The sequence below is a fragment of the Macaca nemestrina genome, chromosome 9 (genome assembly GCF_043159975.1).
Source record: "Macaca nemestrina isolate mMacNem1 chromosome 9, mMacNem.hap1, whole genome shotgun sequence".
NCBI classification, from domain to species: Eukaryota; Metazoa; Chordata; class Mammalia; order Primates; family Cercopithecidae; genus Macaca; species Macaca nemestrina.
This window is the reverse complement of record NC_092133.1, coordinates 14,874,817-14,898,058: the sequence shown is the minus strand read 5'-3', so window position 1 is coordinate 14,898,058 and position 23,242 is coordinate 14,874,817. Positions and strand designations below refer to the sequence as shown.

The following is a 23,242-nucleotide window of genomic DNA, read 5'->3' as shown; positions in this document are numbered from 1 at the left end:
TCCACTCACTTTTACATATACATATTTTTTTTGTAGAGATGGGGTTGCCCAGGCTGGTCTCAAACTCCTGGGCTCAAGCAATTCACCTGCCACAGCCTCCCAAAGTGCTGGGATTACAGGCATGAGCCACTGCACCCAGCCAGACTGTGCATTTTAAATCAGTGAGTCATAGCGTATGAATTAGATCTCAATAAAACTGTTGAAAAAAATTTTAGAACAATGCCTGGCATATGTTAAGCACTAAATGAGTATTAGCTACTATTATTTGTTGCTAGGGAAATAAGTGAAAAAGATGGGCAGATGCAATGGCCTGAATGTTTGTACCTTAGCCCCAAATTCCTAGGCTGAAATCCTCACCCACAAGGTGATAGTATTAGGAGGTGGGACCTTCGGGAGGTGATGTGGGCCATGAGGGTGGAGTCCTCATGAGTAAGAGGTGCTTCCTTATATAAAAGGCCCAGGAGGGACCCCTTGCCCCTCATGTAAGGACACAGTGAGATGCCATCCATGAGCTGGAAGTGGCCCTCACCAGACATGGAATCTGCCGATGCCTTGATCTTAGACTTTCCAGCCTCCAAAACTGTGAGAAATGAACTTGTGTTGTTAATGCAGTTCCCAGTGTCTGGCATTCTGTGGCAGCAGCCCACACGGACAAACACAGCAGGTTTCCAGCTTCAAGGAGCATGCATTCACCAACTTCTCCTCTGCATCCCGTGCTGGGCCTGGCACCGAGTGGGTACACAGTGGACCCCACCAGCCTCTGCTAGACCATGTGTGTTCTCTAAAGTCCCGCCCCGCCGTGTCACTCCATGTGAAGATGAGACTTGTCACCTCTGTTCAAGGCTGCCTGCCTGGCCCTTCCTGGCCCTCAGCAAGGCTCCCGCTCTCTGGTCCACACAGCCAGATCACCGTCTCACTGAGCCTCGTTGCAGGCTACCGAGTCCTTGTTTGCACCAGTTCTGTTTCTCGATTTTCCCAGCTCCTGACCTTCTGACTTGGTCTCATGTTCTGCGAGGTCCTTGGCCCCGTCACCTCCCACCCCACCCTTGGACTTGACAATGCATCTACTTCTCCGGGTTGGTCCTTCAGTTCTACTGGACAGGCTCTGTTCCCCACCCCACCCACGTGATAGGACAGTGACAGTGAAACCGACATTCTCATTCTCCAGGCACTGCCAACATGCCAAGTGCACCAGTTCTAGGAACATGGAATTCACAGGGGACTCTGAGTGGGGAAACAAATGAAGAACAGACCTTGTCCCCCAGGAGCCACTTCTTGTTTCACCCCAAGTCACCTGGTGACCACAGAGCCACTTTCCTGGAGAGGCTTCAAGGGAGCAGGGAGAGGCAGGACACCAAGGCACCATCTCTAGCCCACCTCCCAGTGACCCCCCTCAGTCCTGGGCCACTCTATTTCACAACCTGGTGGGAGGGGAGCTCTCCTACCAGAGGGTCCTATGGGAGGGGATGTCCCTGCCCCTCCACCCTGCCCCTCTGCTGCTCCTCCTTCTCCGATGCTGGTAACAGATAGGGCAGAAACAGTAATGACAGCAACAGGCCAAAGGCAGAAGGCCAGGGCCAGGCAGCCAGCGCTTGGGGTTATTATAAGACTGGGCAGCCTTGCCTTGCATCCACAGCGGGCAGAGGATGAGGGATCAGAGGAGCTGCCCATGGCGCCACTCCACCGCCAGCCAGGTGGTCCTGATGCAGGAGAGCTGGCTGCCTTCCAGGAATGAGGCAGAGAGGAAAGAGGAGGAGGCTGAGGGGCAACTGCATTCCGGGAGACGACCTGAACCAGGGCATCTGTCCTCCCCCAGAGGCAGAACCAGCTCCTGGCCTGTCCGCAACTGCTGCGTTTGCCCTTGTCGTTCTCGGTTTGTGCCTTTGTGTCACACACCTGCCTGGGTAATAGCAATCATCTATCTTCCTGTGCAGGTGGCCAATGGTCATTAGGTGGAATGAAGCTGGCGGGATGGAGCGAGGCGGCCACAGCTGCAGGCAGAGCCGTGGGATCGGGAATAACGAACGCCGCGCACAGAGCCAGGCAGCAGAGAGCCCCAGCCAGCGCAAATGACTGGTCTCCCTCTCTCGCCAGTGGCTTTTCAGGGGCCAGCCCCTCTGTCCAGGAGAAATGGGTCACAGTGTGTGAATTCACAGCAGGCTCGAGCTGATAGGGACAGGCACCCGCGGAGGCCATCAGGACTCCAAGTGCCTGCCGGAGAGCAGGGTGGCAGCCTCTGGCTTGTTTTGTGCTGTGGGGTGGGGCCTTGCCTCTTCCTCAGAAGGAGGGGGTCAGGCAGGAGGAAGAGGAGCCTTCCTGGCTCCTGCAGGGCCACACATACTCTGTCACTTACTCCTCTGTCTCTCCTACCCTACATGGACCAGGGAGGGAGGCTGGGCACGTTGTGTATAGCTGGTTGGCACCATGGGCCCAAGATGATGAGGCCCCTCTCCCTGGTGCTCTAGGCATGGGGTTGGGAGCAAATGCCAGAGGTCATGCCCAGGCTGGGTGCCAAAGCCAAGATGGGCAGTCAGTTCCCACTGTGGTCAGGCGAGAGAGAGGGAAGAATGAGAATGTGCAGTCAAAACAGCGGGGAGGCGGGAGAGCCAAGGACCTAGGAGGACTGAGAGGGAGCAGAGAAGAGGGCCGCCAGGGATGGAGGGTGGGTTTCAGAGGCGGAGCGCCAGGTTCATTTGGGGCCAGAACTGGTCAGACGTGAGATCATTCCTGACGCCATCCTGCAGCTGGACGCTTTTTGACACGTGACCATTGCCAGCCCCACGGGGACCTGCAGCTGGATGCTTTCTGACACATGACCATTGCCAGCCCCACATGGACACCAACGGGGTGCAGAGCACAGCCCTGGAGGTCTCATCAGATGTCAGGGCTGGAGTCAGGCTCCACTGCCTACTTGCTGTGTGACTGGGCAAACTAGTTCATTTCTCTAAGATTCTTCCCTTGTAAAAACGGGACATGACCCCCACAAGCTGTTATATTCGCTGATGGAGCACACACAAAGTGCTGGCATGTTCTAGGTGTTCAGAAGCAGTTTGTGAATCATACCATTGAAAAGCCCCTGGTGGAAACTGCAACCCTGACCTCTGGTTTTGGGTGTGAAGGAGGAGCAAGAAGCTTCCAGTTAGGCTCCTGGCATGTATGGCACCCCCTGGCTGAGTCACCACTACCACCCCTGACATCACACCAAGGAGGGGCTGCTCTGAGGTCCTCAGACCCTTTTTTAAAGAAAACAAGTAGTCATTGACGCTTTAGTATAACATGCTACAATTAGGCTATCGGGTCCTTCTCTCCTAAACCCTAGGAAACACCAACTCTGAGATATCCTTGGAGAGCAGGACTTGGGGGACCTCTCTGCAGCCAGGAACCTGGTGTGGGAAAGATGGGGTGCTGAGAGGCACCGTCTTCACCTCTTCTCACCTGAATTTCCTTCCCTGCTCCCCAAGCTAGAATACCCATGCCCACCTGCAGACCCAGCCCTACCTAGGTCTGAGACCATCCTAATGGGCAGCAAGTATCTTGACAACCTCAGTAATGCCAGCCCTTGGGGCCAGAATGACTTCTTGCTGCCCACAGGCCTAAGCCTATATTTCCAGGTCACCCTTAGTGTCACATGCCTGCAAGTTGACCCCTAGGTTGGCTCACAAAAAAGGACAAGATTCCTGCCTCAGTTTCCCTGCCCAGCACTCCACTGAGCCCTGCTCTGACCCCACTGTCTGCTTATTGGGGGCCTCAGCATCCTGTTGGAGTTTCCCAGTCTCTTCCCTCGAGGCTGGAGCTTGCATCCCAGACTGCCCAGAGCTTCCCACATCCGTTGGAGCCTGGACAGCAGGTCATTTGGTTGGCCTTGCCAGGGCCACACCTGCCCCATTCCCCTGGTCCTGAGGCCTTCGCCCTTCCCATGAGCCTGTCAGCTGGGATTACTGTGGTCCCAGTAGGTCTCACACCCAAACTTGTCTCCTTTCTTCCCTCCTCTTTTCATATTTATTCAGTGGACTGGACAGTGCGGTTCAGTGGCTGGATGATGCAGTCATTGCCTTACTGAAAGCAGAGAAGAGCTAAAAGGGAGCAGAGGCAGGAAGAGGCCAAGTGTCCGTCAGGGGAGCCAGACATGATTGCTCCAAGGAGTCAGAGCAGGAAAGGTTGGGGGTGTGAAGGGGCACTGGGAGGAGGCCCAGTGCAAATACAGACACCAGCATCATGCAAACATGTATTGCATGTTCAATGTCCAAGCTCCACAGTCAGACCACCCGGTTCAAATAACTTTGGGTGATTTTGGGTAAATAAATTTATCTGAGTCTCATCTGAATGTCCTTATCTGAAAAATAGAAATAATGAACCCTTAAAGGGTTGCAATAAGAATTATATGAGACACCCCGTCTCTACTAAAAACATAAAAAAAAAATTAGCCGGGCGTGGTGGTGCACACCCGTAATCCCGGCTACTCGGGAGGCTGAGGCAGGAGAATTGCTTGAATCCAGGAGGTGGAGGTTGCAATGAGCCGAGATCACGCCACTGCACTCCAGCCTGGGCGACACAGGGAGACTCCGTCTCACAAAAAAACGAAACAAAAATTACATGAGACAGCATACAGACTGTGCCTGTCATAGGAGACAGGAGACACTCTAAACAATAAGAGCATTATTTTAATGGAAAATAGATATTAATACATCCTACTTTGGGTATAGGAACACCACCTCCAGGAAGCCTTCTAGGCTTTCTTTCAAGCTTCAAGAAAGCTTTTCAAGAAAGAGAGAGCAAAGAACTAGGGTGCGTGCACATAAAGATAGAAACAGAAACAAGCATGTATTTTGCACCTACCTGGGGCCAGGCCCTGTGTTAGACCCTTGGTTTACTATACCTCATTCTACCTACCCAGCATCCAAAAAAATTGACATTCTGGTTGGCCCCACAAAACAGTAACTGAACTTCCATCACTGGCCTGTGAGTTGCTCCTACGTGTTTGATGTGGTGACCTGCAAGGCCCGCAGGGACACCCCTAGGCAAATGGCTCAGGACTGGCATTTGGTGATCTGCGTGGAGAGGAACTGCTCTTTCCAAGGCCAAGGGGTTGTAAGAAGCAGAACGCTGCACTTTTTTCCTGCAGAGCAGTGGGGTGAGGGAGAAGCAGCAGCGTGGGCCCTGCCAATCAAAGGCAAGGCCAGACATCATGCTCAGATTGGGGATGGAGGCTCAGCTTCTTCACGGTGCTGGGTCATAGGGTAACTGGTGGGGCAGGAGTTCTGGAATGATCTGTTTGGCTCTCTGTGAATGGCTGTTTGCCATGGCAACGAGCACTGCAGAGACTCTGAGCTTGCTCAGTTGAGAACCTGCTCTCCAGGGACATTTCAAAGCTCTTCCCCTCATTGTATGGGAGCACTGCTCACCAAATGCATCCCTGCAGCCTGGGAGAAGCCTGGCGCTCCCCACAGTTCCCTCAGTGGCAGCCAGTGCTCTCGGCTTTCCTTTCTCCAGGAGTCTCAGATCAGCTGACAATGGATGTGCAGAGGGGAGAAAACGCAGTATAGACTCCAGTCGGGACCAACCTCTCTGGGAATTCACCTGCCACAAAGGCTCTCTCCTGATCCCACTCCCACCAGCAGAAGTCAGCAAGCCTAGAAAACACTGTCCCCTCGCCCTCACTGAGCCAAGTGTTACTTTCTACCCCAAGATTTTCTCCCATTCCTTCACCCCATACCCGTTCCACAAGCAGTTAACTGAGAAGGCAAAAATAAGGCAAGGCCACAGGTACAGGGTCAGCACTGGGGCTCGTTCCACAGATGAGGGGCATAGCTTGACAGCGCCAGGTGTGATGGCTCACGCCTGTAATCCCAGCACTTTGGGAGGCAGGCAGATCACATGAGGCCAGGCATTTGAGACCAGCCTAGCCAACATGACGAAACCCCATCTCTACTAAAAATACAAAAATTAGCCAAGTGTGGTGGCGTGTGCCTGTAATCCCAGCTACTTGGGAGGCTGAGGCATGAGAATCTCTTGAAGCTGGGAAGCGGAGGTTGCACAGCTGAGAGCTGCACCACTGCACTCCAGTCTGAGCGACAGAGTGAGACTCCATCTCAAATAAATAAATAAATAAATAAAAATAGATAAGTAGGCTTGACATGGTGGCTTACATCTATAATCCTAGCACTTTGGGAGGCCGAAGCGGGTGGATCACGAGGTCAGGAGTTCGAGACCAGTCTGACCAACATAGTGAAACCCCATCTCTACTAAAAACACAAAACATTAGCCAGGTGTGGTGGTGGTGTGCGCCTGTAATCCCACCTACTCAGGAGGCTGAGGCAGGAGAATCTCGTGCACCTGGGAGGCGGAGGTTGCAGTGAATATGGGCAACAGCGCAAGACTCCATCTCAAAATAAATAAATAAATAAATACAGTTCCCCCCAAAAAACAGGGGAGTGGAGGGGCCCAGGCTGTGCCAGCTCGGCTAAGTATGGGTCCACATCACCCCAACAGGGAAAGATGGGTCCTGGAAAGTTAAGGAGGTGGAATTTTCTGAAGATGCCACCCCCACCCCTAAACTCACTTCTCCTACGGTTCTCCCCATCCCATAATTGCCAAGTCCAGTCTTCCAATTATTCAGGCCCAACCTGGACCAACACACCCCTCTCTTTCTCTTGTGCCCATATCCAACCTGTCAGTAAAACCTCTGAACTTTAACCTTCAAAAAATACTCCACGTGCACCTCCTTTCCCCACCTCTACTGCCATCATAGGCTGTCCCATCTCCCCCTTCACTGCCCCTCCCAACGGAGCAGCTGGAGTGAGCCTGAAGTCAAACTGTGTCCCTCGCTCACTGGTGACTTCCCACTCCACTTGGGGACCAGCCACAGGTTCTAAGGCCCTGAGGGACCTGGTCCCTGCTATCCCCAGATCTCCTTCTCCGTCCCTCCCCAGTCTACCTTAGTTGTGCTGACCTTATTGTTTCCCCTCCAGGACACTTCTCCAATGTCACCTTCTCAGGTCTCACCCCACCCCTGTGCTGGAGGCTGGGATGCTCCACCCAGACCCCCTTCAGATATAAAAGGTGATGGCCGGGCACAGTGGCTCATGCCTGTAATCCCAGCACTTTGGAAGGCTGAGGCGAGTGGATCACCTGAGGTCAGGAGTTCAAGACCAGCCTGGCCAACATGGTGAAACCCGTTTCTACTAAAAATACAAAAATTAGCTGCACGCCTGTAATCCCAGCTACTCAGGAAGCTGAGGCAGGACAATCACTTGAACCCAGGAGGCAGAGCTTGCAGGGGCCCAGATGGTGCCACTGCTCTTCAGCCTGGAGACAAAGCAAGACTCCGTCAAAGAAAAAAAAAAGAGAGAAAGAGGAAGGAAGGAAGGAAGGAAGGAAGGAAGGAAGGAAGGAAGGAAGGAAGGAAGGAAGGAAGGAAGGAAGGAGAAGGGGAAGGGGAAGGGGAGGGGGAAGGGGAAGGGGAATGGGAAGGGAAGGGAAAGAAAAGGCGACTCCCCCTCAGAATGCAGGACAGCCTTCAGCTATCACCCTCTCTGGGTATGGCCTCAGCTGAGAGAGCCCCCTCACCCAAAATCACACCTCCTTCTTAGAGAGCTTGTGCAGGGGGCATGAAGTGCTCATCCGTTCACCCCAAATTGGTACAACCCTGTCTTAGTCTGTTTGGGCTGCTGTTACAGAATACCATAACCTGGGTAGTTTATAAACAACAGAAGTCTGTTGCCAAGAATTCTGGAGGCTGGGAAGTCCAAGATCAAGCCACTAGCAGAATCTGTGTCTTAGCCCATTCCTTATGAACGTGGCTTCTCACTATGTCCTCACATGGCAGAAGGGGTGAGGGGTCTCTCTTGGGCCTCTTGTGCAAGGTCACTAATCCCATTCATGAGGGTTTCACCTCCATGACCTAATCACCTCCCAAAGGCCTGACATCCTAATACCATCACCTTGGGGGTGAGAATTTCAACACAGGAATGTAGCAGGTGCACAAACACTCAGATCATAGCAAGCCCTCAAGGACCATCCCACCTCAGAACTCCCCTGCAATGTCATCTGAAGCTTCCCTCGAAACTTCATCAAAGCTCAACTTCTCCCTCTTCCCCACCCTGCTTTCTTCCCCTCCTTGCCTCCTGCAGGTATGAATCAAATCACCCTTATAGGACGAACAGCAGCATCAGGCTTCATGGAGCTGACTGTTTAAGACCCTCCATAGGGGATTCTTCTCTACCAGACTGACTAGGTTTGAATCCCAGTTGCATTCTTTGCAGGCCACGACACTGGGCAAGTTCTTTAACTGCTCGGTGCCTCAGTTTCCCCATCTGCACAACAGAGGTTACACACTAGATCTATTGTGATGATTAAATGGGTTAATATTCAGAGCAGTGCCTGATACATGGGAAACGCTAACAATAAAAAGATGCTATTTCTTAGCTCCCCATCCTTCTGAAAAGCTCCATTCTCCAGAGCAGAGTTTTCTCCCCTTGCCACTGTTGCTGGGGGAGCTGCCCCTCATGCGTGGATATGAATCCCAGCTTTACTGGCATCAAAGGGCCTACAGGGGCCAGCCTCACGTCGCCAAGCAAAAAGGGTTCAGGCAAGGCCACAGGTGCAGGGTCAGCACTGGGGGTCGTTCCACAGATGAAGGGCATAGCTTGATCCAGGCTGGTCGGTCAGCTCAGGACAGAGCTAGGCAAGAATTCCAGAACAAGGAGGCACCACCATGGGAGAAAGCTTAGGTTCTGGGCCAGCCCTGGATTTTAGTCCTGAGCCTCCCACTCACAGCTGTATGTCTGTGACCAAGTTACTTAGTCCCTATGACTCCCTGCATCCCAGTCTCAAAGCTAGGCTGGTGGAGGTGCCTACCTTTCTGGTGTAAGAATTGAATGAGTTCATGGCTGGGCACGGTGGCTCATGCATGTAATCCCAGCACTTTGGGAGGCTGAGGCAGGCAGATCATGAGGCCAGGAGTTCAAGACCAGCCTGGCCAACATGGTGAAACCACATCTCTACTAAAAAAATACAAAAAATTAGCCAGGTGTAGTGGCAGGTGCCTGTAATCCTAGCTACTGGGGAAGCTGAGGCAGGAGAATCTCTTGAACCTGGGAGGCGGAGGTTGCGGTGAGCTGAGATTGTGCCTCTGCACACCAGCCCCTGCGACAGTGTGAGACTCTGTCTCAAGAAGAAAAGAAAAAAAAGACTTGAATGAGTTCATGCCTGAAAAATATCTGGAAAATGGCTAATAGGTAGTAATGTCCTCCTCCCACCCCTGTATCAATAAGTTATGGCTGCATAACAAACACTCCAACACTTTGTGGCTTAAAACAGCAGCACATTTCTTTTGCAAGTGAAGCTGTAGTCTTTTCTTTTGCATGTGAGTGGCAGGACTTAGTGGGGGCAACCTATCTCTGCTTCACTCAGCAACAGCTGGGGCAACTTGAATGTGGGGAGCTGGAATCATCTGAGGTCTCGCTCCCTCCTGTGTCTGACGTCTGGGCTGGGACCCTATAGCAGCTAGCCGCTTGGGCTCCTTGGGTCTTTTATCTCTGTCTCATTCTCTCTCTATCACCTCGGAAGTCACTTTGTCACACGACTGGTCAAGCCAGTTACAAATGTCTGCTCAGTTTCAAGGGGAGGGAACATAGATCCCCTCCTCTCATAAAGGAGCGTTGATGTCACACTGTAAGAAGGGCGTAGGGTGGGGTACCTGTTGGTGCAGCTGTCTTTGGAAAATACAATCTGCCCCACAACACATTTGGCACGGCTCTGTGCCACGCCTGCCTCCCCAGAGGCTTAGGTGGGATCCAGGGCTCCCCAACAGGGTCTGGCTCCCTCTCTTGCTGAACTTAAAAGGGCACATCTGTGTTTTAGGTTCTACCTCCTTAAGCTCTTTAGGCCCTGGCCAAGCATTACCTTTGTTAGTGCCGGCAACTAAGAACACTAGGACCCGCCTCTTGCCTGCCAGCCAACAGGCCCTTCCACCTGAGCAGGGTTAGGCTGGCAGCACTTCCAGGCCCCCTCAGGGAAGGCCTCCTTCAGAACCATCTGCACCTGAGCCCACATGAGTCAAATTTACATCCCTAACCCAAAACAATTCTACAGCAATTCTTTAGGTTTCTAATTCCTATCATTTACGCCCAACCAGTAGAGATGAAATAAGACTAAAGGAAATATTCAAATGCCCCAGCTCCTTGCCAATGTTCAGAAGGGACGGCTTGTGCCCATTTAAAGCCCCTGCCTCACCTGGTCTGCAGACTCATCTCTTCGCTTTAAAAGCCAGTGAGGTGTGGACAGTGGGCTTGACCAGAAACCTGGCAGGAAAACAGGCCGGATCCACCCACCATGGGCTCAGGTGGCTCAGATTACTTATCTAGAGTACCTATAACCCAGGTGTCACCTGGGGTCTCCCTGCCCCTTCAGATCTAGATGTCTTTGCCTCAAACCCCCTCCCATTGCCCAGCCCCGGGCACTAAAAGAGAGCTAGACTAGGCAAGGGTACATCCAGCTCCCCATACTGGCTAAAATATCACTGTAAAAGATCCAAGGTGACTCCAGGGAGGACGGACCAACTTCGTATCAGCTCAAGGGGGTCAATGTGCACATCCCCAGGCTGCAGTCAGTGGTGTGCTGTTGTGAGAACGTGCCATTGTGGACATGCAAAGGGGCTCTGGGCTCTTTGACCCACCCCATCTCTACTAAAAATACAAAATTTAGCTGGGCATGGTGGTGCACACCTGTAATACCAGCTACTCGGGAGGCTGAGTATTTGGGGAGCCAAAGCACTACATTCCCCTGAATTTCCGCTTGCAGCTCCCTGTTCTAGGCTTGCTTCCTTATACTCATGTGGCCCCTGCCCAACCACAGGACACAGACCCCACCGCCCACTCCAGGCCTGAGCAGGAAACTGCAATGGCGATTTGGGAACACAAAGGGCAGAAGGATCCACAAAACAGGTTTGAAATTAAATCTTGGATGTGCCTGCCCTCATGGAGAACCTTGGCCATTGCTCCAGCCTGGGTGCCAGCTCCTACCAGGCTACTCAGCCTTCTCTTTCATTGTAGATCCCCCTGCAACTTCCAAAAATTCCCCCACTTTATCATGCAGAGTATCTCAGCTTTCTCCGGCTCCAAACACCAAAGAGCCCAGGGCCCCTTGGCATGTCCACAATGGCACATTCTCAGAACAGCACACCATTGACTGCAGCCTGGGATGTGCACGTTGACTCCCTTGAGCTGATACGAAGTCGGCCCGTCCTCCCTGGAGTCACCTTGGATCTTTTATAGTGATATTTTAGCCAGTATGGGGGGCTGGATGGACCCTTGCCCAGTCCAGCTGTCTCACCTGGCCTCACCCACCTGCTTCTCCGCTCAGGTGGGGCTGGGGTGGGTCTGGAGGAGGAGGAAGAGGAGACGGCTAGCTGAGATGGGGACTGGACTTGTATGTGAGCCTGGCCTCTCTAGCACTACACTTAAGGCCACCAGGGGCTAGGAAGCGGTCAGTCACAGCTCCGAGAAGTTAGTCAAACTGTTTGACCTGAGCAGCCAAGCCTGTGGCTCAGAGGGTACAGGATGGGACGAGGAGTTCGTGGACCTGTGACATCATCTGCGGTCCTTCACGCCAGAGAATGGGAAAAGGCTGATCCAGCCTAAAGTCCACCTCTGCTGGGACATCTGCAGGCAGGATGACCATGAAGCAGCCACCACCACTCCCCACCCGGAACACCCTGACACAGGCCTGTGGACTGGGCACACCTACCCACATCTCACCTTTGCCAGTCCTCAGCAATATAGAAGCAGCCAGCTGACAGGTCCCTGGGGATAGTGACAGGCGTGGAAAGGAAAGGCAGCTGGCAAGGTGTCAAGAATAAAAGCTGGTTGGCCCAAGCAGAGGCAGGCAACACCTGGAGCCCTCCCTGCAGCCACGGTCGAGCGCCTTCTGCTTGGCCTCTCCTCACTGCTCCGTGCCCAGGCCTTCCCGGGAGTTTTTCACCCTCCGTTAGCCACCATCTGGCGGTGTCATTGGGAGCCTGGAGGGTGGCCAGGCGCTGGCGCAGGTTGGTCGTGGAGATTGCTGGCCTGTGTGCTGGGCCTGGCTCGAGGGACGTCAACTCTCTCCTGATTCGATGACTGGGGAGGGTTCCAGCTGTACAGAGAGTGGCCTCCCAGGGCCGACAGATGGGCAGCCCCAGGAGGAAGCCACATGGCAGGACCGTGTTGTTGTTAAACGCAGCTCATTAGGTTTTATCAGCAAGATGCTGCTCGGTTGGCAAGAACACAGCTGCCCCCCGCAGCAGTGGCCCACAGAAGCACCACGGCCCTGGGTAGACTTTGCTGGGGAGGCCGGAGCAGTGGGCCTGTTCTCAGGGCTTGGCAACCCCTCTTAGGCCCCCTCTATGCATGGAGGACCTCAGGGAAAAGCTAAAGGGTATGGAGGCACAGTGCACAGAGGCCAGGGAACCCACATCCCACCATCCCCAGGGACGGTCACCAGAGGGCAGCCAAGATGTGGGGGCAGGGCCAACTCTCCCCACTGGCAGCTGCTGCCCCAAGGCTGGACTCTACCAGCAGGCCACCCTGAGGACCGGCAAACTTTGTAAAGGCTCAGATAGTAATTATTTCAGGCCTTGCAGGCCAAGAGCTCACAATTGAGGATATTGTGTAGGTACTTGTAAAAATATTTAAAATTTAACCATTTAGAAAGAGAAACCATTCTTAGTTCACAGGTGGTGGGCCAGATTTGGCTCTTGGGCCACAGTTTGCCGACCCCGGGCTTCAATCCCCTGGATAAAGAAGCCAGCAGAGGCCAGTCACAGCGACTCTCGCCTGTAATCCTAGCACTTTGGGAGGCTGAGGTGGGCAGACCACCTGAGGTCAGGAGTTTGAGAGCAGCCTGGCCAACATGGCGAAACCCCATCTCTACTAAAAATACAAAAAGTAGCTGGGCGTGGTGGTACACACCTGTAATACTAGCTACTCGGGAGGCTGAGGCAGGAGAATTGCTTGAACCCAGGAGGTGGAGGTTGCAGTGAGCCTAGGTCATGCCACTGCACTCCGGCCTAGGTGACAGAGGGAAACTCAATCTCAAAAAAAAAAAAAAAAAAGAAGGCGGGGCATGGTGCCTCATGACTGTAATCCCAGCACTTTGGGAGGCTGAGGCAAGTGGATCACCTGAGGTCGAGAGTTCGAGACCAGTCTGACCAACATGGAGAAACCCTGTCTCTACTAAAAATACAAAATTAGCCGGCGTGTTGGCACATGCCTATAATCCCAGCTACTCGGGAAGGCTGAGGTAGAAGAATCGCTTGAACCTGGAAGGTGGATGTTGCGGTGAGCTGAGATCGTGCCATTGCACTCCGGCTGGGGCAACAAGAGCGAAATTCCATCTCAAAAGAAAAAAGAAAAAAAGAAGAAGCCAGCAGAAGAGGTTGCCTGTGGCTCTCCTCCAAGGAAGAGCCCTCAAATCTCAAATGTGGGTGCCATGAAGGAACTGGGGGCTAGAGGAGTTGGCACAGTTCCTGTGCACACCCACCTCTCTCATGACATCTCACCTGGGGCACTGGACCTGCCTATGTGTCAGTCTCTCCCCAGCCACTGGCCTGGCAAGAGTAGTCAGGGAGGCTCCGTCTTCCCCAGAATCCCAGTACCACCCCACGCTATGCTGAGGACTCTTCCCCAACTCAGGACTCCCATTTGGTCCTGCGGGTTCTATGTTGCACTATGGCCATGCTGGCTTCTCATGGTATTACTCGCCCCTCCCCAGCCCCCGCCCTACAGATTGCAGAGATGAGTCCAGAGGGTGCTGCACCTGGAGACTCCAAGCTGTGCTGCAGCCCCGCTAACCCTCCCGCTGTACCATGGCCAGTGCTGGGCTGAACTTGTCTTCCTGACTGCCTCTACTTTAGGGGGCTTTTCTCCCAGCAAATTCCTAAGTCCGTCAGGCAAATACACTTCTGGGTGGGCCCCAGTGCCCCAGCCCAGCCACATCTGAATCCACTTTGCCTCATGCTGGGACCCTTGTCACTACCTTATATTAACCCACCCACCCACATCTTACAGGAAAAACTAGCAGAAAGGGGCCTGAGCATGAGGCCAGGCATCCTGGGCTAGAACTTGGGCCATGGGACCTCGGAGCCAGCTGCTCAGCCTCATACAGTTCCTCCTTCCCCATCTGCTAAGTGTGGTAACTACTATCTGCAGCCCAGGTGCTGTCCATCATCCTCTGTATGGGGTGCATACGGCGTAGGATGCATATACAGCCTGGCATGCATTTAGTCCTCAGTGGCTGCTGATGGGATGTGCATTTGAAATGGAAGTCCAGGAAAAAGATGAGATGTGGAGATGAGGATGCAGAAACAGCCATGGGGAAGGCAGAGAGAGGCAATGATGCGGAGCTGGGGAGGAGGGAGCGCGGAAGAAAGCTAGGATCTGAGCACCTGCACCTTGTTTCCCAGAACAGCGCCCATTGATCTGTGGCACAAAGGTTGGGGAGGGGTGGACAGGAAGCGGGGAAGTATGGGAGAACCATCTGACCACCTGTCATGGGTGAGACATTGAGACAGAACCAAATCCAAGCATCCTTACAATCTCCTCCATCCCTGACTGGGAACAGACGCCTTCCCTTCGCTGCACTTGGCCAAGGGCCTCATCACCAACCTAGTGGGAGGAATCAGTGGCTCATTCCAGGCTATTCTGGAGACATACCTGTTGGCAATCAAGGCTATTGCGGCACAATTGAGTTAACGCTTTGTAAACTAGACTACACGTATTTGATTCCAAAATACAGACTCACTCATTTTTAACCAAGTCTGGTGCTGTCTTTGTAAAGCCTCAAGTTAAAATAAGCATTTCAGAAGGCACTCTACCAAATGACTTGCACAAGAATATTCATAAGGCAGGCATGGTGGCATACACATGTAGTTCTGGCTACTTGGGAGGCTGAGGTGGGAAGATCACTTGAGCCCGGGAGTTCAAGGCTGCAGTGAGCTACAGTCACACCACTGCACTCCATTCTGAGCAATACAGCAAGACTCTGTCTCTAAATTTTTTTAAAAGAATGTTCATAGCAGCCTTATTTGTATAGATCAAACTGGAAATAACCCAAAAATCCATCAACAGTTGGGCCAGGTGCGGTGGCTGACACCTATAATCCCAGCACTTTGGGAGGCCGAGGTGGGCGGATCACTTGAGGCCAGGAGTTTGAGACCAGACTGGGCAACATGGTGAAGACCCGTCTCTACTAAAAATACAAAAATTAGCTGGGCGTGGTGACATGCACCTGTAGTCCCAGCTACTGGGGAGGCTGAGGCAGGAGAATCACTTGAACTGGGGAGGTGGAGGTTGCAGCGATCCAAGATCACGCCACTGCACTCCAGCCTGGGTGACAGAGTGAGACTCTAAAACAAAAACAAAAACAAACAAACAAAATGTCCGTCAACAGTTGGATAAATAAATTTGTGGAATATTCCCACAATTTAATACTACTCACTAAAAATGAATCATTGACGCATACAACAGTATGAATGAATCTCACCGATTCAAAGAGGCAAAACTCATCGATGGTGACGGAGGATGGACTACTGTTCAGCCTCTGTTGGGTACTGGCTGATAAGAGCACAAGGGAGGCTGGGTGCGGTGGCTCACGTCTGTAATCCCAGCACAGCCCTTTGGGAGGCCAAGGCGGGCAGATCACAAAGTCAAGAGATCAACCTGGCCAACATGGTGAAACCCTGTCTGTACTAAAAATACAAAAATTAACTGGGCATGGTGGTGCGTGCCTGTAGTCCCAGGTACTTGGGAGGCTGAGGCAGGAGAATCTCTTGAACCGGGGAGATGGAGTTGCAGTGAGCCGAGATTATGCCACTGCACTCTAGCCTGGTGACACAGCAAGACTCCATCTCAAAAAAATAAAATAAAATAAAAGCAGAAGGGAAATTTCTAAAGTGCTAGGAGTATTTTAGATCTTGATAAGGGGGTGGCCACATGGGTGTATAGACATATATAAAGATTCATCTCACTGTACACTTAAGATTTGGGTTCTCAAAGTTCACTTTTAAGTTAAACCTCAATTTAAAAATATTATTCTTCCAAAAAAATCCTGTAAGAGTTGTTCAAGAGTTCGCACCAGGACAATCCAAGGAACATCCTTATCATAGCACTGGTTTCCCAGGCGACTGACCAGGTGAGTACAAGACCACCAAACCAGCCCGTGGTCCCCCGTGTCTGCCTACCAGGTCTTGATTGCCATAGTTCCTGTAGTACAGGTGGTAGCTTTTGGTCCTTGTTCCTTCTCTTTGTTGGGATGGCTTCAGTTGGGACGGCTTCGGCTGCAAATAACACCCAAACAAACATAGTTTGAACAGTAGAGGTTTTCGTCTCACATAACAATAAGTCTGGAGGTGGAGGTTTGAGAGGAGGTTGACAGCTCTGCAACGTCGGGCTGCACATCACATTCTCTGAGAATCTATTGTGTTAACCTTACCCTCCTGATTCCAATATAGTTGCTGTAGGCATCACTTTCCCAGGCAACTGCATCACAAGATCTGAAGTTGGGGGAGGGGTTCTCTTCTAAATCAAGACCCCAGGAGATTTCCCTCAAGTCTCATTGGCTAGAGCTGGTCACATGCCCAGCCCTAACGTTCTTGTTGGCCGAGGGATGAGGGTTGGGCCAGAGATTCACCCCCACCGAGCATGTTGTGCCCCATATCTGACCACATTTGAGGTTCTGTTGGAAGAAAATGGAAGGAGTGGATGTTGGGTTGGAAACCAGCTGAGCTGCCAGGCCTTGTTGGTTTTTTGTTTTTGAGCTTCTGCATTATTTTTAACTAGAGATATTACACTGTCAAAACAAGTGAGTCATCATGCCCTTCTGACTGAAGCCTGGAGAAGTTTTAATACTTCCATCCAAATTCCCAGGGAGACACAGATGCATGCATGGGATAAGGCAAGGAAATGTTAGGCTGCCCTTGGAAGGGTTGATGTCATCACAGCAGGAGCTGGAATGCTGTGTTTATGGAGAGGGGCTGGGCAAGGGACCCATGCGTAGGGACTTGGTAACTGATGACTTGTATTCATTCACTAAGTGACAAGCACTCCACTAGGACAGAAGGGAAACAGTCCACAAAACATTAAGGGGAAAAAAACAAATTGAATTGTCCAAATACTTCTTACATGACCCCAACAGGGAGGGGAGCCTTCTCTTGACCCCTACAGGTCAGTGAAATGGCTCGAAAAGCCGTGGGAACACCAGGCCGGGAAGCAGGATACCAGCATTCTGACTGTAGCTGAGTCACTCGCTCTGGGCCTCACTTTCCTCACTTGTAGAATCAGCATTTGGTGTCAAGGTCAAGATCCTTGCAGCTCTGATCTTCTGTGACGGTAACCTTGCACTGCAATGGCAAGCAGGATCTAAAGGTCTGAAACCAGCAGCCCTCTGGATCCTGGTCATTTGATTTAGGCTGATGAAAATAATGTAGTGGTGGTGATGATACCCTGCATGCTGAACCCTTGCTCAAAGCCCTTGCCATGCTTTGGTCTACATGTATTACCTCATTTAATTCCCTCAAAAACTATGGAATAGTTATGTTTATTGTCCCCATGTAACAGATGAGGCAGCTGAGGCTTAGGGAAGCTCTTGGCTAGGGTCACTTTTGTTGTGCCAAACCCCTATCAGCTCCCATGGGCATGGCACCAGTTTCAGTGGGCTGAAGAAGAGACCCAGAGCCAACAAATGAGACATGGGATTTTATCAGGGGCTACATACAGGGCAGAGAGCCCAGGAGCAGGAGCTGGACAGGAGAACCACAGCCGCTTGCAAAAGGCATGCACTTTACACAGCATTTTCACTTAGCACCCGCCCCCTAATGACCTCCACCTGCCAACCTTCATCTAGCCCAACTCAAAGGGCCTCAATCCCCTGTACGGCCCACGCTCCACAGGACAGGCTGGGTGCTCAGATGTTCCTCATAGATAAGGAATGGATCTCCACGTAGGCCCCTCCCAGATGCTTCGCTGGGAACTCCGAACTGCACTCAGGGCCGTCTGTCATACAGGGTCATTCTCAGGGTATGCTTAAGGTTTTCTTTAATTTTTCTATTTATTTCAGTAGTTTTTGGGGAACAGGGGGTGTTTGGTTACATGGATAAGTTCTTTAGTGATTTCTGAGATTTTTGTGCACTCATCACCCAAGCAGTGTACACTGTACCCCATGTGTTTGCACAGGGTACACTATTCATTTCTATTTTTTAATTTTTTTGAGATGGAGTTTTGCTCTTGTTGCCCAGACTGGAGTGCAATGACATGATCTTGGCTCACTGTAACCTCTGCCTCCCGGGTTCAAGAGATTCTCCTGCTTCAGTCTCCCAAGTAGCTGTGATTACAGGCATGTGCCACCACATCTGGCTAATTTTTTTGTATTTTTAGTAGAGATGGGGTTTCACCATGTTGGTCAGGCTGATCTCAAACTCCTGACCTCAGGTGATCCACCCATCTCGGGCTCCCAAAGTGCTGGGATTACAGGCCCGAACTCATGACCTCAGGTGATCCACCATGCCCGGCCTGTACAGTGTACACTGTTCAAACCATGTGTAGTGTTTTATCCTCACCCTGGCTCCCACCCTACCCTCCCAAGTCCCTAAAGTTCATTATTTCTTATGCCTTTGTATCTTCATACCTTAGCTCCCACTTTTAAGTGACAATATACATATTTGGTTTTCTATTCCTGAGTTACTTCACTTAGAATAATGGCCTCCAGCTCCATCCTAGTAGATGCAGAGGACATTGTTTTGTTCCTTATGTGTGGGTAATATTCCACGGTGTATATTGTATATACCACATTTTCTTTATCCACTCATTGGTTGATGGGCCTTGGGTTGGCTCCATATCTTTGCAATTGCAAATTGTGCTGCTATAAATGTGTGTGCAGGTATCTTTTTCATTTGACTTTTCCTTTGGGTGGGTATGTTTAAGTTATTTTTCTCAAGTGCATTTACCACACTACTTGTTATAGACTGAATTGTGTTCCCCTTATCCCCACCCCCACTCCTATGTTGGGGCCCTGACCTCCAATGTGACTATATTTAGGGACAGGACCTTTAGGAGGTATTAAGGTTGAATGAAGTTACAAGGGTGGGACCTCAATGCAGTATGACTGATATCCTTATATAAGAAGAGAAAGAGACAAGAGGGGTGCACTCATAAAGAAGAAAAGCCATGTGAGGACACAGCGAGAAGGCACTGTCTGTAAGCTGAAGGGGTGGCCTGTCCCTCCACACCTGTGGGCATATCTTGTCAGGTGGGATGAGAGACTGAGATAAGAAATAAAGTACACAGTATACACAGAGACAAAGTATAGAGAAACAACAGTGGGCCCAGGAGACCGGCACTCAGCCTACCAAGGACCTGCACTGGCACTGGTCTCTGAGTTCCCTCGGTTTCTATTGATTATTATTTTAACTATCTCACTAAGAGGAATGCGGTAGGAGAGCAGGGTGATAATAGGGAGAAGGTCAGCAAGAAAACATGTGAGCAAAAGAATCTGTGTCATAATTAAGTTCAAGGGGAGGTACTATGCCTGGATGTGCACGCAGGCCAGATTTATGTTTTTCTTCGCCCAAACATCTCAGTGGAGTAAAGAATAACAAAGCAGCATTGCTGCCAACATGTCTCACCTCCCGCCACAGGGCGGTGTTTTTCCTATCTCAGAACTGAACAAATGTACAATCGGGTTTTATACCGAGACATTCAGTTCCCAGGGGCAGGCAGGAGACAGTGGCCTTCCTCTATCTCAATTGCAAGAGGCTTTCCTCTTTACTAACCCACCTCAGCACAGACCCTTTACGGGTGTCAGGCTGGGGGATGGTCAGGTGTTTCTCATCCCACGAGGCCATATTTCAGACTATCACATGGGGAGAAACCTTGGACAATACCCGGCTTTCCAAGGCAGAGGTCCCTGTGGCTTTCCGCAGTGCGTTGTGCCCCTGGTTTATTGAGACTAGAGAATGGAGATGACTTTTACCAAGCATACTGCTAGTAAACATTTTGTTAATAAGGCACATCCCACACAGCCCTAAATCCCTTAAACATTGATTCCATATAACACATGTTTTTGTGAGCTCAAAGTTGGGGCAGTGACTGGGGCAAAGTTACAGGTTAACAGAATCTCAGTAAAGCAATTGTTCAAGGTACAGGTCAAGATGGAATTTCTTTATGTCTTCCCTTTCTACATAGACACAGTAACAGTCTGATCTCTCTTTCTTTTCCCTAAAGTAAGCCAAGGAGAGGCCTCAGGAGAAACCAACCCTACCCATACTTGATCTTGTCTCCAGAACTGTGAGAAAATAAATGTCTGTTGTTTAAGCCTCCCAGTCTGTGTTATTTGTTATGGCAGCCTAAGTTGACCAAGACATCACCCAACGGCAAAACCAGCATTTGAACCAGACAATCTGACTCCATGTTAAGGCCTTCATCATCTACAATTGAATCCTTTGATAGGAGAGATGGGTAGGAGGCATCCTAATGGCTGGGCCTGCGTGTACAAAGTATACAGACTGTCAGATCTTACCCACTTCCCTCCTTACTCTACATAACAAAAGACAATCCACCTGGGACTAGCCAAGACCCATGCTTTGGATGGAAATGGTTCCAGGGAAATATGGGCCAGTGTTCAGTGGGTGGATAGAACCATCTGGGTAATTTGCAGAGCTGGGTCCTGCCTAAAATGGCTGTAGGCACCAAAGAGATTTGGGTAAGAGATTTAAAATGGTATCACCATCTGCTTCCCAGGGAACAGTCTTGGATGCTGCTCAAACTAAACAGACCTGGATTTCAGTCCTGCCTTCCCTCAGGTGTGGGACCTTGGACAAATCACTTCACCCTCTCCACCTCAGTCTCCCCATCTGTCACATGGAAATAATCATTCTGACTCTAGAGCAAGGTTTTAAGGGTGAAAGCAGATACACTGTGGGAAACTCCTTCACAGATGGTCTTAATTCAGTAACACCTTACCCAAGGGACCACCTGAAATTCCCCCTTAGCTTCATCAAAGCAATGCCCACAGTTACAAATCCCCTGGCAGGCAGCCGCCAGTCCTTTCTGGAAGGAGCTGGGTATAAATTATAGATCACAGCCTCTCGAATCAGCTGCCATTCTGGCTCTCACCCCCGCCTGCAGGATCTGGCCTGGCTCTCCTCAGAGCGCTGCTCACAGCCCCGGGGAGTCTCTGCCTACCCTGCAGTGCTTACCTCTTGCCCCTAGCTTTCCTTCCGCCAGACAGCAAATGCTCCTTGGGCTGGCATTGAGGGGATGCTCTGGAAGGACTCCCAGAAAGTGGCCCTCCCATTGACCTCGAAAGCCTAGAGGTGACCACACCCAAGTCCCAAGCTCCAAGCCCCAGCCCCACTGAGCACATCCACACCATGTTGGAGGCTGCAAGAAGCCAGCGTGAAGCAGCCCTATCTTCATAGCAGGGTCCTGCACTGCTTGGGGAACTCAGTCAGTTTCCTTGGCTCCCCTCCTGGGGCCCCACCCTCCCTGCTACCACTCACCCACAATCTGGCCACATTCCCAAGGCCACATGTGGCACTGGGCTTTCTCTCCCTTCTCCAACCCCTCTCAGAGGAACCCTAGCCAGGGCCAGCCTAAGCTAACAGCCGTGGGTAGATGACATCCAATTGCAAGCATTTCTTTGCCTGGGATACCTGGGGCTCAGCTGGAAGAGCAGAGTGGAGCCAGCCAGCCAGCATGTCAATCAAGTCACCATTTTCTAGCCCATGGCTTTCGCAAGTCACTCCTTCTCTGCAAGCTCTGTTTTCCTGATCAGTAAAAATGGAGATACCAATCACACCCACCTCACGAGGGCTGTTTGAGGATTAAATGAGACAATGCAGGAAAATGCTTAGCACGGGGCAGGGAGTAGGTGCGAAACAGATGTTGGTCAGTTCTGATACAGTTCTGAGCCTGGGCTCAGAAGAACAGCAAACTTCCCAGGGCATAAAATATAAGTCTGAGAGTGAGGGCTTCCTTCAATTTTGTGCCCTAGATGCCTTGCTTGTCTAGTCCCAGTCCTGCTCTGTTAATGTGTGCAGGTGACACAGAGATGCAAAAAACCTTGAATCACTGGACATTGGTGTCAACCTCCAGGAGGAAGAGAAAGAAACAGGCTCGCCTGCAGGGGGTGCAGTTCCCAGCTCCTGCACCACTTTCCTCACCTCACTTCCTGGGGCTGTGTTCTCATCTGAAGGGCTAATTGGGTTGGTTCCTTTCCGCCATCCCCATCCCAGAGTTGTGTGGAGACCATATAAGATAAGGGAGTGAAGGGGCTTTGTGTTCTATGGTGGGCTGGACCACTCAAAACATGACGTTCATGACTGGGATCCTTTCCATTCTGCTTCTTCTCCCCAGCCCAGCCCCATTCCTAACAAGTTGGAAGTCCAGGTATTTAAGGTTTCCATTAAACACATTCAGCTACCACTTGATTCTCTTGCTTCATATCTTTGTAGCTGAGAAAAAGAAAGCAAAATTATCCAAAACCTAAGTTGGTAATTAAGTGCTCCACAGCAAGACTCATTGGTCTCACTTCCAATTTAATTTTTTATACCACTACCACAAATCACCAATCACCACTTTCATTGAGTTAAATTGTAGGGAAAATCAAGGAACAGCTCAGATTTTAATCAATGTTTGCTTCGACCATGAAAAAAAGAGGTTCCTCTTTTGCCTGTCTCTAATCAGGAGTGTTAATTATCTGGTTACATGCTAGCAAATTAATTATGAACTAATGAAGTTAAAGGAAGTCATTTGTTAAGGAAAACTGATTACATATTGTTAGCTCTGGGGGATTAAATGGAAAACCACTGTCATGAAAGCAGCTTTAAAAACTAGACCCCATATTTGATCTGAGAGGTTGCCCAGCTGAAAGGATGAATAATGAAGGTGTCTATGGCCCGAAGGCCACCATCACTGTACCCTCCAGACCAGAGGGATCATTTATCTGCTTCATCTGTTCCAGGTTAAAAAGCAGTAACTCTAGAAGAGGTTTTCTTTCCTTAGAGAGAGTTGAGGGGACATGTGGGTGAGTGTGTGAGACACAGCAAGTCAGCTGGGGGATGCAGTGATGTGTATATGGCAGGATCCAACCTGTGGCCCTAAGCCAGCAGTGGCTTCCTGGTGGGTGACTTCAGGGAGGCTGAATGGAAACTACTCCTACTTGCTGGGGAATAGAATAAGACCCATCGGCCACTCTGCCCTTCATGTGGGTT

The 23,242-nt window shown here is 51.0% G+C and overlaps 1 long non-coding RNA gene across 1 annotated transcript in view; it reads left to right on the top strand.

The window, feature by feature from the left end:
- LOC105467658 (uncharacterized) overlaps positions 1-23,242 on the top strand; it is a 74,207-nt gene that overhangs the window by 49,444 nt on the left and 1,521 nt on the right. The window lies entirely within an intron of this gene.